Source organism: Nothoprocta perdicaria, unplaced genomic scaffold (assembly GCF_003342845.1).
Source record: "Nothoprocta perdicaria isolate Ctin4 unplaced genomic scaffold, notPer1 scaffold_20, whole genome shotgun sequence".
In the NCBI taxonomy this organism is placed as follows: Eukaryota; Metazoa; Chordata; class Aves; order Tinamiformes; family Tinamidae; genus Nothoprocta; species Nothoprocta perdicaria.
Window position 1 is genome coordinate 1064388 of NW_020455205.1, and position 13651 is coordinate 1078038.

Below are 13651 nucleotides of genomic sequence, written 5' to 3' on the forward strand. Positions count from 1 at the left end.
AGTAAATGATTAATACACTTTTAATCACAGGATACCTGGTACCCTTTCAGTCAATACTTCTTATGAGGGTAAAAAGATACATTACTGCAAGCTACAGATCATATTCTGTTTTGTTAGATTCAGCTGAAAAATCTTGGTTTTATTTGTGAAAGGAAATATAATCTCTGATTTTTTTTAAAAATCCAGGGTTTTGAAATATTGTATAATATTTTATGGTTTTTTTTTCCAGCTAGATATAATGTGACTATAGAAAATATATTGGTATTTTTATTAGTGGGATTTTATTAGATTTATTATCTCCAAAGGAAGTGAATTTTCTGTGGGTTTCCTGAGAGCATGGTATCGTGCTTTCTTTAGGGCATAGCAACATTCTTTCAGGGAGGTTTGGCAGTCATCCATCATCGATGTTCTCCTTGGAGGTTATCATGGAGCATGGAAAGAGGGCCAGCCCTCTCTCTATGAACAATATCTGCCCAGAAGGGGAAAATGTCCCCTCTCCACAGCTCTAGCTTTCCTCCTCTGACTAATCCATGGTCCAGCAGAAAGTGGCAAGGTGCCTATCGCTGCCCTTTTTGAATATCAGACCTCTGGGCATTTCATCTTGCCACTATACCATGGGAAACGCCGGATGAAGCAGGAGACAATGCAGCTGAAATGTCAAAGGTTTGAGTTCAATTTGGTTTGAAGGATGGCCAAAGGCTCAGATCACTTCTTGTTGTAACTGAACTATTTATAATATACATTGTCACTTAGTTGGTTATATAGCATATTGCATTTGGCTAGTCTGCACAGAAATACTGTCTACTCTAGGTGAGGAAATATACCCTCTTTACTGCAAAGTGGGGTTGAGAACTTTTAARCATTTTTTAAATATTCTTTTATTTAAATATTATTTTATTTTATATATTCTTTTGTATCTCTATTTGGGCCCAGCTGGACCATAACTATGAAAATTTGTATTGTCCCTCTGTCTTCATTTCTTAGTGGCAGCTTTCTTTCTTAGAAACTTTTAACAGAGAAGCATATAAATATTCTGCCTTCTCCCGGAGACTCTATTTTTGTTGTTTGTGATTCCTTTCTTCTTTAATCTCAAGGAAATGTCACTTTACATCCCTAACGCGGTGTTTTCCCTGAGTCAAGCTTCTCAATGCTATATTCTCAATACTGAAATAAATGTGCATATTTTGCTCTCTGCTCWGGGAAATACAGTGCACTTGTCACAGCATTCAGTCTTGTTTGTTTGTTTGAATAGGTGATGTGAAACAAAATGCCTTTTAAATAAGACATAGTTAGATAGAATGTATTAAACTGTGCTACTGATTATGAAACTGTTCATTTGATCCAAAATTCTATTTTTATTTCCAGAACTATACATATATATATATTAAAAAAAAAGCTAATACATTCCCTTTCTGTTCATCATGTTTATTACTATGCACTTTTATTCCTAATACCTAACTGGCTTCCTATGATTCGAATGGTTTTGTCTGCAGATTTACTCAGAGGAGTTATTTCCATTTGGAATAACTAATACTTTGCTAAAAAAGATATCCAGGTCACTTAATTGAACCCAATATTTTCTCTAAAATCCACTCCTTTTTAAAAATATATTTCAAAGTATTTTCAACATGCAATGCCACAGTCTGGAACTGGAATACACTCACTTGTTACTTCATTCATGTGCAGCATATTTTTATTGCAAGTATTATATTAATGGACAATAGAGATACAGGAAAAACATTCATTCAGTTCTCTGCCATAACTTCAAGTAATGCAGAAATACTCGTGTTACAGAATATTAGATACTACTCTGGTATTTAATTGCATTCAGTAACGAAACTAAGATTTTTAACGGTAACACTCTTAGTTATTYCCACTACAGAAGCAGTTCTCTTGTATCATAACCCCCCCGCCCCAGCTCAGATATTCTAGCACTGTGATTGATTCCACCTTCTTAATCCTTAATCAGATATTTCATCTGATATTTGATAAACGGTATTGAATGCACCATCAAGAAAATCTGCCTTAAATGTCATAGGCATTGCAACTCTCAAGTTGAAGGGAACACTTTTTAATATATTTAATTCGGCATTTGCACTAATAAGTTATCCCGCTGTCAGGACACAATTGGAGATAATGGTGCACATCAAGTACSTGAGGCCCTTGATTCCTCCTGCCACCTGAAAGGCTCAGGTGAAACTCAGGCTGACATCAGATAAAACCCTGACTTCTTCTGCTCTCCTTCAGCTGATGATGGTGAATGAGGAAGAGGGTAAATGTGACTGCTTACTGATATTGCTGATGGGGATGTGAAACTTGAGCCCATTAAGCTAAATTTAGTGACAGTAATAGGCAAACTTAGAATTATAATTTCTTTAGGAGGAACTGCAGTGTAATAAAAGAGAGTCAAGTAAGCTGAAAAAAACCCTATTCCTGGATGTTCTTGGCATAGGTGCAAGCTCTGCTGGACATGGTAAGGTTGTGTTGTGCTGTGAAGACTGGTAATAGTTAATTCTGTAAGACTTAGTTTTTATTTCTTCTTCTCTAAATTATATCAAAGTGATTAAGAGGAAACTTTTCTGTACCTTCCTTCTTATATGACTACCTCTCTGAAAAATTTCATTGTCTTTAAACAAAAAAAATGCAAGCCTGAATTTCTAAAGACTTTGTGTTCAATGTGTCTCTCTTTGTAGCATACTGTGGTATATTCTCCYGATCAGCATTTCTCTCCCCTTGTGGGACCAGCAGTACTTTACGTTATAGGAGATTCACATAAAGATTCCAGAGACTTTTCCAAATCTGGCCTGATTTATCGCTGTCTCGTATACTCTAACAGTGCTGAATACAAATATTCAAGGCAAACCCTGCAGCAGATTCATATTCTACTTTACTAAAYTCTTTTGCAGTCTTAGCTCTTAATATTTTTATTAGCTTCAACAATTCTACTCCAATATGCCAAACTCTTCCCCTAAGCACTTTGAACACCCTCTCATTACCTTTCTTCTCTTTCAAACAAACTGTTTTTAACTAAAACATGATATTTTTCTCATGAAAATTTTCTTTTGTTCCATCCCTCAGAATATACCATCTACTTCCAGATTCCTCTGTTGTRTTGTTCATTTGTAGCATTTTGAATTTTGGTGTATAAATTAGATTAAATTATTTAATGTTACTCATTACTCCMTGATGATTTTAAGCAGTCTCTCAATAACCATTGTTTAGTTCTGTGTTTTGTTTGTTTTTTTTTCTCTCTACTGTGTCTTATACATACTTTTAGTAGTCACCAGATAAGGCATTTSGTATAACCAGAAGTATGTATTTAATTGCAGTCTTCAAAATAATTAGGCCTCATACAAAATATTTTACAAAATTTTTACTTCACCAATTTTCTTAATGTTTCTAAAAATGTTCTAAATATTCATACTATCCCATTTACTCTATTCTCAGTGTCATATTTCATATTTTTCCACTTACGGTTTTGAATTCACTTTCAGTAATATAATACATATAATCATCTTACATTTTATTGTAACCTTTCCTATGATAGCACATTCCTTCTGAGCTCTCTTTTGTTTGCTTACGCTTTGATTAGCTAAGTGCTATCAGATCCCCAATTCATTGAAATAGATGTAAATCCACACATAATGTGATGTCACATGCTGTCCTTGTCCAACCTGCCTTTTACTGTACGTTGAGTCTTCAGTTTGTACTAAAATGCAGAGGTGAGCAGTTTGGTATTCTGAGTAATTTGATGTTCTTCATTTGATATGTACTATACACCATTTCTAGCCTCTTCATTGCATCACCTACCTTTTTTTCTTTTTTTTTTTTAATCAATTAAAGGCCATTTGTGAGAAGTAGTCTTGAATTCAAACTAAAGTGGTATGGTAACGCCTTTGTGGCTGCATAAGTGCTGGAGTAGGTCATCTGCATTATATTAAACCTAGTGATGTTTTAATATTCCTGTTGTTCCCTGCCTCATCTTGAGATATTATATATATATATATATATATATGTATATACATACACACGCACGCACACACATATGGAGAAAGAACAACAAGCCTGATGCCTCTTAGCTTGCTAAACAGTGTGGTGGTTGCCCAGGAGGATTCCTGGGTTGGCAAACTTGAAAGCAGCCAGCAGAGAGAGGACCATGGGCTCAAAACTTTCCTGCACCACCAGAGACAGGAGTTTCCTTTTCTGATCTTTTTCCTCATCATAACTACAAGACAAATCTTTCTAGTATATAAGAAAGAGCTCAATGTAGTAAGTTTTTTTTTTTCTTCTTTTTAATATAGGCGATTGCCTGTTTTCAGGAGAGAAAAATATCATCATGCTTTCTAAGATGAAATCTCTGTATTCCATTCTTGGTGTTTTGTTTAGTTGAGTTTTGTAGTTTTTTTACATTTTTCCACCTGTTGGTAAGCTCACGTGTGTTTACATTGGCTGCAGCAATATTATCTCATCTGAAGAAGGAAAACCCTAGAAAATATTTGTATATGAAATGCCTCTGGCACATAAAGAAGGCCCCTTCTGTCAGCCACCCAAAGAGCTGATAGTTGTATACAACCATCTCTGAACATAAGTATGAAAGGGTGATTTTTTTACAGTAATATTTGGAGTAATGACATTCTGCCAAACCCAGAGATGGTATGAGCAGATGCAGTTCCATTGATTTTATTYGTATCCATGTAACCACTTGTAAATTTGGATTTATTATACTTAAGCTTTAGCAATGCTGGAAAATCCTAGCATTGAAGTGGGTGTTTCTGAGTTGGAGATGATGGTTAAGAATGGGCACCTGTGATACATGTCCTAAAACTTCTCTCTTTAACCCTGGGAATGTAGCAAAGACACCGTATAATGCAGGCAATTGGGAGGAGGATTTTCTCTTCTGGCTTAGACATCGTTACAGAGGTAAACCTCAGTTCTTAGGAGCATTATCCTTTCATGAAACASGGGTAAAATGGAAACGATATACATATTGAAGCATTAGCAATTGTTTTCTTGGTGTGAGGCAAAGAYACTTCTTCAGAAACTACCTCAACAAGTTAGGAACCACTGTGGGTTATTTGTTAAACATGATGGTCCCGAATAACATGAACCATTGAAACCATGGTTGAAAACCCATGAAACTCTCATGCAGTCCAGTCTTCTAGGATACCTTTACCAGATTATTGCTAGCTGAAAATCTAGAGATTAACAGGAGCCTTGTTACCATCATTTTCCTTTCATGCTCCGTATCCAAAAGTCTGCTAAAATATAGGTGTTTGAAGGAAAAGAACAATTTTGTGGAATCGTTCTTCTACCTGTAACATTGTGATCAGTCTACTGTGAGATATTCTTTGCATATGCTGATCAAGTAAGTCAATCTGTCAACAAGTAAGTCTATCTGTCCACTTTTCTAAGTAACACTAATAGCGTGCTAGAAATAACCTGACCTAATTTCGTGTAAATGCAAGCAAACAGCAAGTAATTACACAAATCACGATTAAGAAATTGCTAGTAATCAGTAGAATACAAAAAGGAATGCATTAACATGTTCCCAATAATTTTAAAAGGTGTGACTTCTCCCTCTCTTGTTCCAGTGCTTTAATTTCACTAATATGCCAGATTGCCAAGAGCAAGTCCCACTTTTTCAATGGGTTTCAGTGTTGTCTTGTGTTCTGTGATCATGCACRTGAAATGCACAGTCCTGAGCCTACACACAGTGATTCACACTAGTTTTAATTGCCCAATTAAGGGTTACTTCTCAGTAAAAGACTTGCTTTTCAGACAGTTCAAATGCATCTCAGCAAATCCTTCTTGCTGTTGACTTTACAATTACTGCTTTATTTATTGTAGTTTTTCCTGATTCTGTAGACTACTTCCTTTACATGATCGAGCAATGTAGGAAAGCTAAGGGCAAATGAAAGATGAATTTGCATCTAATACCTCTATAAATGTGTGTACCTCTGATATAAAGAGCTGGGTTCCAATTTATTAGAAAGCAGAGGCTTGATCTTGGTGCTATGCTGGGYCCTGTGCCAACCCACAATTTACAGCTGGCCTATATTAATGATTTGTGAGGTACACCAGTTCACAATTTCATGAAAATTATAAGGACCTTGCAGGACAAAAGATTTCTGTAATTCTTAATCGTCATTCTTTCATGGTTACGTCCTAAATCAATATTGTTTTTCTCATTATTAAAAGCAGAAATAAATGAAGTAACAAAACAATGCCAAGTTTAAGTTATAGTGCCATGTTTTCATTGKCAGTATATCACCTTGAAAATTATTTTTTTAAAAATTCTGGGCAATTTGTAAAGTGCATTATAATATGCAACATGATATTGCATATATATCAATATATCTACTTCATATTATACCTGCATAGATATAATTTCACTCTGATGGGATAAACATACATTTCCACAAGGATTCTTTATATGCTACACGTATTAAAACTTCTACTGTATAAGTAGYACTTGCTACAGAGCATTAATAAGAAGTGTTGTTTTAAGGACAGCAATTTACTTTAAACTGCTCAGGATCAAAGTTCAAAATCTGATGGGCAAAGACGTGTAGATGACAATGGGTTTTTCATCTACTCTGTAGCATTTTATTTGTAGTAAAGAGCAACACTTTGACCCAATTCTTCATCCAATTTTCATAAAAAAGACACATTCGCATGCACAATCTTATATACTTATCCTGGCAAAAATATAAGGATAAGTGCAAGCAATAAAGTGTGATAAATTAGAGCTTTTTCTCCCTTCAGTGTCAACAAGCCAGGAACTATTTATTCAGCTGTCTGAACCTGGCAGAAATTGCTTTCTAGAATAATTCAGAAGAAAACCTGCTAGCACTATTTTGGGGGGGGGGGGGGGGTAAGCTCAAGTTTTATATCATTTCCCCCCTTTCTAGCTTTGAATTTGTACAGTGCAGGCTGACTGGGGATGCTGAGGAAACCCACCCAGTTGGGCCACTGATCATGTACTATCACTCAAATATTTTTAAGAATCCAGTCCCAGGTGGCTGTACTTCTTTATGCCTCCTCCCCCAACYGGCCAGGATTGATATACACGTAGCAGTGCATGGGGGCTGTCAGTCTTGCATGTCAGCATAGCTAATTCAGGTGGAGCTTCCTTTGAGATCTCTCTGCTTCCTCCCGTTGCTGACCAAGGCAATTCAGGTCTTGTCCAACATTTCTGGTTATATGTGCATGTAGTCCCCAGGGCAATAGCACAAAAAGCCTTTTTAAAACATTTGCTATTGTAAAATACTGATTTAAGTAAGAAGTTAAAACTTTATTAAGTTGAAATTAACTGGGAAAAGTGTAAGCATATAAGTTATTATAGATTTTATTATTGAAAGTATATTAGGGCAGTTATTAGCCATGTACTTTAAGGAGGCAAAAAAAAAAAGCTGACAAAGGCTGCAGAATTTAAATTTATGATACCTGAGAAAAGACATGGTCCCACTTGTGTGACTGTTCATTTGCATGATAGGCTTAAAATGGGGGTGGATCCAATGTGTCTAGTAAAAATCAAAGATGAGGTGTTAAAGACGGAATTTGTGAGATCAGAATGAGGTGCTTGTGATTTGAATCTACTTTTTAAAATGATCCAGTATATTAGTTTGTTTAACTAATAAACTAATACCTGTTGGTGCTAAAGAGTGATTTCTGCCGTCTGAGCCTGAAGGAACCTTTACTGAGGAGAAGGACCTGTCTTCCCACGCTGCATAACTGTGGGTCAATAGCCCAGGGCTACTGTTTGATGGAAAACCTAAGCACAGAGACAATTTAAACCTGATCCGGAGAAGAAAGGAGACTCCTGTCTCCTTTGGCTCTTAAGGAGACAAAAAGTTCTCAGAAATATTAAAGAAATGTTACAGCCCCTCAAGTGTCATGAAACAAGCCATTACAATGGCTCTTGAGTTGATGTAGACCTAGGATAATTTTGTAATTTACAAATTAATCAAAAATAAACTGACAAGAAAGAAATTTCTTGGTATGACAAGAAATTAAAGAGGAAAGACAACATTGTGCTCTTTACAAATATGTTCCAAGTACAAAAACATACAAACAGATTGCAAAACACATTTATGTTCAGAAAATGCAGACTTCCAGAGAGATATCCAGACAGAGCCTTGCAAAATAAAAGTAGTTTTGGTGAGTAATTATTATTTTTTTTAAGATCATCTTGTCTTCATTTTCTTGGATTTGGAAAATGATTAGTGTAGACTTGGAAAATGACTGTTTAGAGCACAGAGCTTTTGTATTTAATACTATTTTATAGATTTGCATTCCCAGGTCAATTTATGTTATTTAGTTAATCTAGTTTATCAATTTCCTGAAAACTGTTTATGTGTTATAGTCACAGTTTGTCATGTGTTATGTCATAGTTATCCAATGAAGAAAAAAGGATTTGGGAGTTGCCACAAGAATCAGCAAGACAGATGAGAAGGAGAGAGTTTAAGTTTCTTCTGATTCTTCTTCCTAAAGCTTAAAAGACTGAACTTCGGATGAATGAAGATGCCTCCTTTTCAATGAGCCAACTAGAAATTAAATTATTGAAATTATTAAATTCATAATTATCACAAGAATATGGCTCCTTTTCCCCATCAATTTTTGTAGTCTTAGTCATTTTCTGTATGTTTAAAGGCCTATTGGAAAATGCTTTAATTTTTACATTCTCACTTTAGTTAACCAAAATATTCTAGAAAAGCTGAATTTCAAATTCTATGTGGCCTATTTGTTATTGAAGACAGACTAAGGGGTGTATACATTTCAGCATGAGCAAAAGTTTCACAAGGTTCTGTTCAGAAGGCATTCTTACATCAGTTTAAATTTAAATCCACTATGGATTCTAGAGTCAGGCACAACATAAGTTTTCTTTTTTTCTAGTCTTGATCAAAAGGTATTCTCCTCTTACAAAAAAAAAAAAAAACTTCACATTAGCAAATCATACTTTGCAGTGATCGTTATAATTTTTAGTCATTCTCATGCAGTAGCCTATAAATCACAGAGGTCACCAGACCCTACTAACTCACCTTCTAACATCTTTGGATGCTCCCCTGACTTCTGTTGGTCATTGCAACATCTGTAACTCTTTTCACCAGCTTTTAAACAAATGCAGATTACTTTTACAGGACTCAGTTTTGGTAAAGGAAATTTTCTACTTTCTCATATTAATAACCACAAAAACTGATTGCAACTGTATTTCTGTTCTCATGAAATTTCTGCTAAATGGTGACATTCTACAAACTCTTTTAGAAAGCTGTAAGAAAAAGTAGACAATATAAATGAAAAGTTAAATATTTTTATTCTTTCAACAGACTACTATAAACAATGCTATTTTCTAAAATACACTTATTGTCATGGTATCTACTGAAGTGCAATATTCATGACCTAACAATGATATTTTTCTTCTTATATGTATGTTAAATGTCTCTGGGGATACATGTTTCATTCCAAGTATGATCACATATTTAATATTACTAAAAGGGACTTAGCTTTGTCTATGTAACTTCGCCGTCATCTACTTTTTCTTTCTGCTTGCACCTATTTAACAATTCTATGTTTTCAAAGCTTAAAATATGTCATCTTTTTTCTGTTTATAGAATTCTGTGCCTTAGACTAGAAAAGTGTAATGGAAGTCAAACCTCCCATTTACATTTAATATCAATGCTATTTTCTAGACCAAGAATGGATTATTTACCCACCATTATGAGAGCTCTGATCTAATGAAATATGTATATGTGTATACAGAAGATGGAAAGTTAGCAGAGATGTACATATTCAAGTCAAAATCAAAAGTTTTGGCTGCAGCTGAGATTATGTCATCATGTAAAGAAAAGAATTATGGATAAAAGAACAGGATAAAATCCTTCATATAAGTTACTAGTATTAGTGATTCCAGTGGTAACTTGCAGAGATGATCTTTGTTGAATAGAGTCCTTGGTCTCCTGTTTTTATTAATTATATTTTTACGGTTATGGAAATACTAGCTTCCCTGTATGCCAGTCTGAAAATCGGCACGATTTTAATTACAACAGTGGTGTTGCAAGACTTACTTAATTACAGCCAGATTCTGATGATGTATTGAGTAGCCCCAATGAGTTTATTGAGCAGTTCCAGTGACCCCTTGTAGGAAAAGGCGCTATTAGTGTTAGAAAAAGCAGCYCAATTGATTCCTTGGTGTTTAGGAGATCATTTGAAATCCCCAGGTGCTAGATAAATGTAAAATATGACTGTTGTACATAACCCATATGGACTACAAGGAAAATAATTATGAGGCAAAGGGGTTCACTTGCAGGCACCCCGCCTTCCATTGACTTCATTAAATCCCTGGGTGGGAGCAAGAGGCTGCAATTTGCAGATCCCTCTGAAGAACTGGGCCTTTACAAGGTAATCTCAGCATACATCATGTTTTCACCAATGAGTTTGATGGAACATAAAACAAAATTGTGATGACAAGCAAATCCATCAATGGCACACCCAGTAGATTCCAATTACGTTAATTAGAGTAGACTTTCTAATGAGTGGAATGTCAAACACTGGAACTATGCCCAATGCTAATCATTCATTCATTTTGCTGCTGGTTCTAATTCTCATTATGCCAAGGAGGTTTCGTGCATTCTGACACCAAACTATGAGCAAAGTGTTTCTGCTTTAGAAATAGATGCAGAAATGGAAGTACACAGGTTTGACATACTAATTAAATGTGCCAGGGTGCAAGATATATTGCTAAATGTCATTCTATCCCTATAAATGCTGGCATCAGCCAAAGAACAGAAAGGGCATAAAGCAGTATTTATAATAATTCCACAGCATAAGAAAGACAGTGACAGTAACTACCCTGTTATTCTGAGACTTCTACTGAAGTGGCATCCAAATAATAAGGAAAAATCTAGGAGATAACTCTATTATATTAAAAGAGTGCTGAAGAAGAGGGGAGTATCTGAGTATACTGATGCCATRGAGTGATAACTGGATGAATACTAACAACATGATATTCAGCTAAACGCTTTAAAAATGTCCTAAGGAAGAGAGTTCCAGAAAAACTCACTGGAGAAACATAGCATCCTTGCATTCAGGAGATATATCCACACACAGCCAGTAACATTAGGACTTAGAGAGTTAAGTACTGTCTTCTGGCAATTAAGCATGTTTGAGCTTATTTTTACATTAGATTCCTCTGCTGATGAAGACAGTTTTGCACTATGGTGCCCAGCTGTGAGCTGGAGAGGCAGAAGCACAGACATGCATCCCCTCTAACGGCTCTGCTTCCGCAGAGCAGGTAACGGATGCACGGCAGTGCAATCTCAGCTGGTGGCAGATACGCTCTCCAAAAGCCTATCTTAAATCTCCTGGGATCCACTTCTAAATTTGCCATCTACTTGTTCCACAGCAACTAACTTACCACTTTTTCAAGCTCAGGTACATAAGACTATACCTTCAAATCTATGCTCAAGGTGCAGGAAAGCAGAGGAAATGAGCTGTGCAATGGATATGACACGAATGGATATGCCAACTTGAATTGAGTGGGTATTGACTGCCAGCTTGGGCATTGATTCGGTTATTGTGCGAATCCTGAGGAATACAAGTCTGGAGCCTCTTAACACCATGTGAGACACGTGGTTTTACCTGGAGCGGTATTTAGGATATGTGATCTATATTTTGTCTAGCTGGAAGGAAGCTGAAACTAGATTTTCCTCCAGATTAAAGCAATCATCTTTGTTAGTCTGTACTCACTGCTGTAATTAGCTGGGCACTTGTGTTGCTGGAGCCAGGGCAGGTCACCCTCTGCCCTTCCAGTACATGTTAGCAGCACTAGCCCTAGTGGAAAGTGAAGCAGGGCTGCTCTGAGGAAGGTGATATCCCAAGATAGTATAACTTGGGTGMTGTCTAAATCTTTATTAGACAGAAAAGCTAATAGGATAAATTCCTGGAATCAACTGTGTAATTTTCTTAAAGGATTTTTTTAAAGGTATTTAAAATCCATGGAGATGCTAAAAAATAAACTTTAAGCTGTAATGGCTTTTCGAACTTATGCCTATTATGTAAATCATTATGCAGTGAACGAGAGTAACTACAATCCGCCTAAATTTATGGATGAATTTACTGATTTGTATTAAAAAAATCTGTCTGAGCCATGCCTTTTGGAGGTTTGTCTACTTTTTAATATGCTGTTTATTTGACTTTGACAATGTATCAGACATGCACAAAAATACCCTTAACCTCTTGATTTCATAATGAAAAGGACAGATGCCTAAAAAAGATCTCTCTCTAGCAAATCCACATGGCAGTATTTGAAGGGTATTAGAGGAATATGAAAAGTGATACACAGCTTATAACATTTTTAAAGGGAAAATATGTAGCGAAAAAGCTGAACTTTTTAAATTGTCTTTTTAGCCACACTTTGTTTTCTTTTTGCTTTTAGAGTCGTTCCAGAGAGAAACAAATGCCCTATGTGATTTATTTTAAATAGTTACTAACAAGGAACATGGGTTATGCTTGTGGGTGTTTTTTCCTCTTTCTAAACTTATCTTTTTTGCTTGTGTTCTACTGTTTTCAAACTCTGTCCATTTCTATCATCTTCTTCTCTTTTTTTCTGTGTCACAGCCATGGTTTTCTCAGAAATTATTTGCCATCTTTGAGGTAAGTTCACTTTTTTCTTTCTTTCTTTTTTTTTTTTTCTCCTGTAGAGCAGAACTCCTGTGGTATGTCCAAAAGGAAATGACCCCCAGCATTCCTGGGGTCAGGTTTCCTGAAAAGGGCTGTGAAACTTCCAGAAACTGCAGTAACTTTTCTCCAAATTTGAAATTATGTACAAGCAAAATCTGTTTACAGAAATAGTCATGAGTTGAAATTAAGCAATTTTCTCCTTCCTCTTTAAAAGAATCCATTGACAAATGAAGTTAGAATTTGAATTGCAGATATTCATGAAAATAACCAGCAGGCCTTGTACTATCACACAGGACTGTATTTTTAGTGCATCAGTGAAGGGATGACAAAATCTATCACTTCAGAATCTTATCAGCCTTCATAAACTGATCAATTAGGAAAACCATCATTATCATCAATCAGCAACTACCCACCACTATGAAAATAAATTTTAGTTGGTTCTCACAGTAAAGTTGATTTGAAGGGTATGGATATAACATCATACTGCAGTTCTCTTGTACTCTGCATTTTCCATAGTATTAACACAGTGATAAGTTTTATAGAAGTGCTTTATCAATGTTATAAAAGTGGTCTACACTTTCAATTTACTATTACTCTATATTTCATGCAATTTCTAAAACTGTAGTAGTAGAAATTATAATTCTAAGCAAATTTAATTTGCTCATATTTTGCAGAGCTTAATAGATAAATGTCACAAAAAATTGCTTTCAGATATTTTGGTAAATGTCATTCTTTAGTTGCTCTATTTCTTGTGTTAAATTTATGCTTAGGTTTCAAAGCATCATATAGTGGTCTATGTTTGGATTTTGAAGGAACTATTATTTTGTCATCAAAAAGAATCTTCTCATCGTGATGTCTTCGTTACATAGCAGCTAACATCTTGGTCAACATATCAGGGCCTGAGTCATCACTCCTCCCAGGAAAATTCAGAAGTTAGTACAGCCTGTGCTAGGAAGTCATGCTTCTGCAAAAG

At 35.5% G+C, this 13651-nt stretch overlaps 1 long non-coding RNA gene across 1 annotated transcript; it reads left to right on the forward strand.

Moving 5' to 3' along the window:
- Window positions 1-2265: 2265 nt before the first annotated feature.
- LOC112946179 lies at window positions 2266-9830 on the forward strand. The gene is made up of 2 exons (XR_003249171.1): window positions 2266-2473; window positions 8394-9830. It is a non-coding gene; the product is annotated as an uncharacterized LOC112946179 (long non-coding RNA).
- Window positions 9831-13651: the final 3821 nt, after the last annotated feature.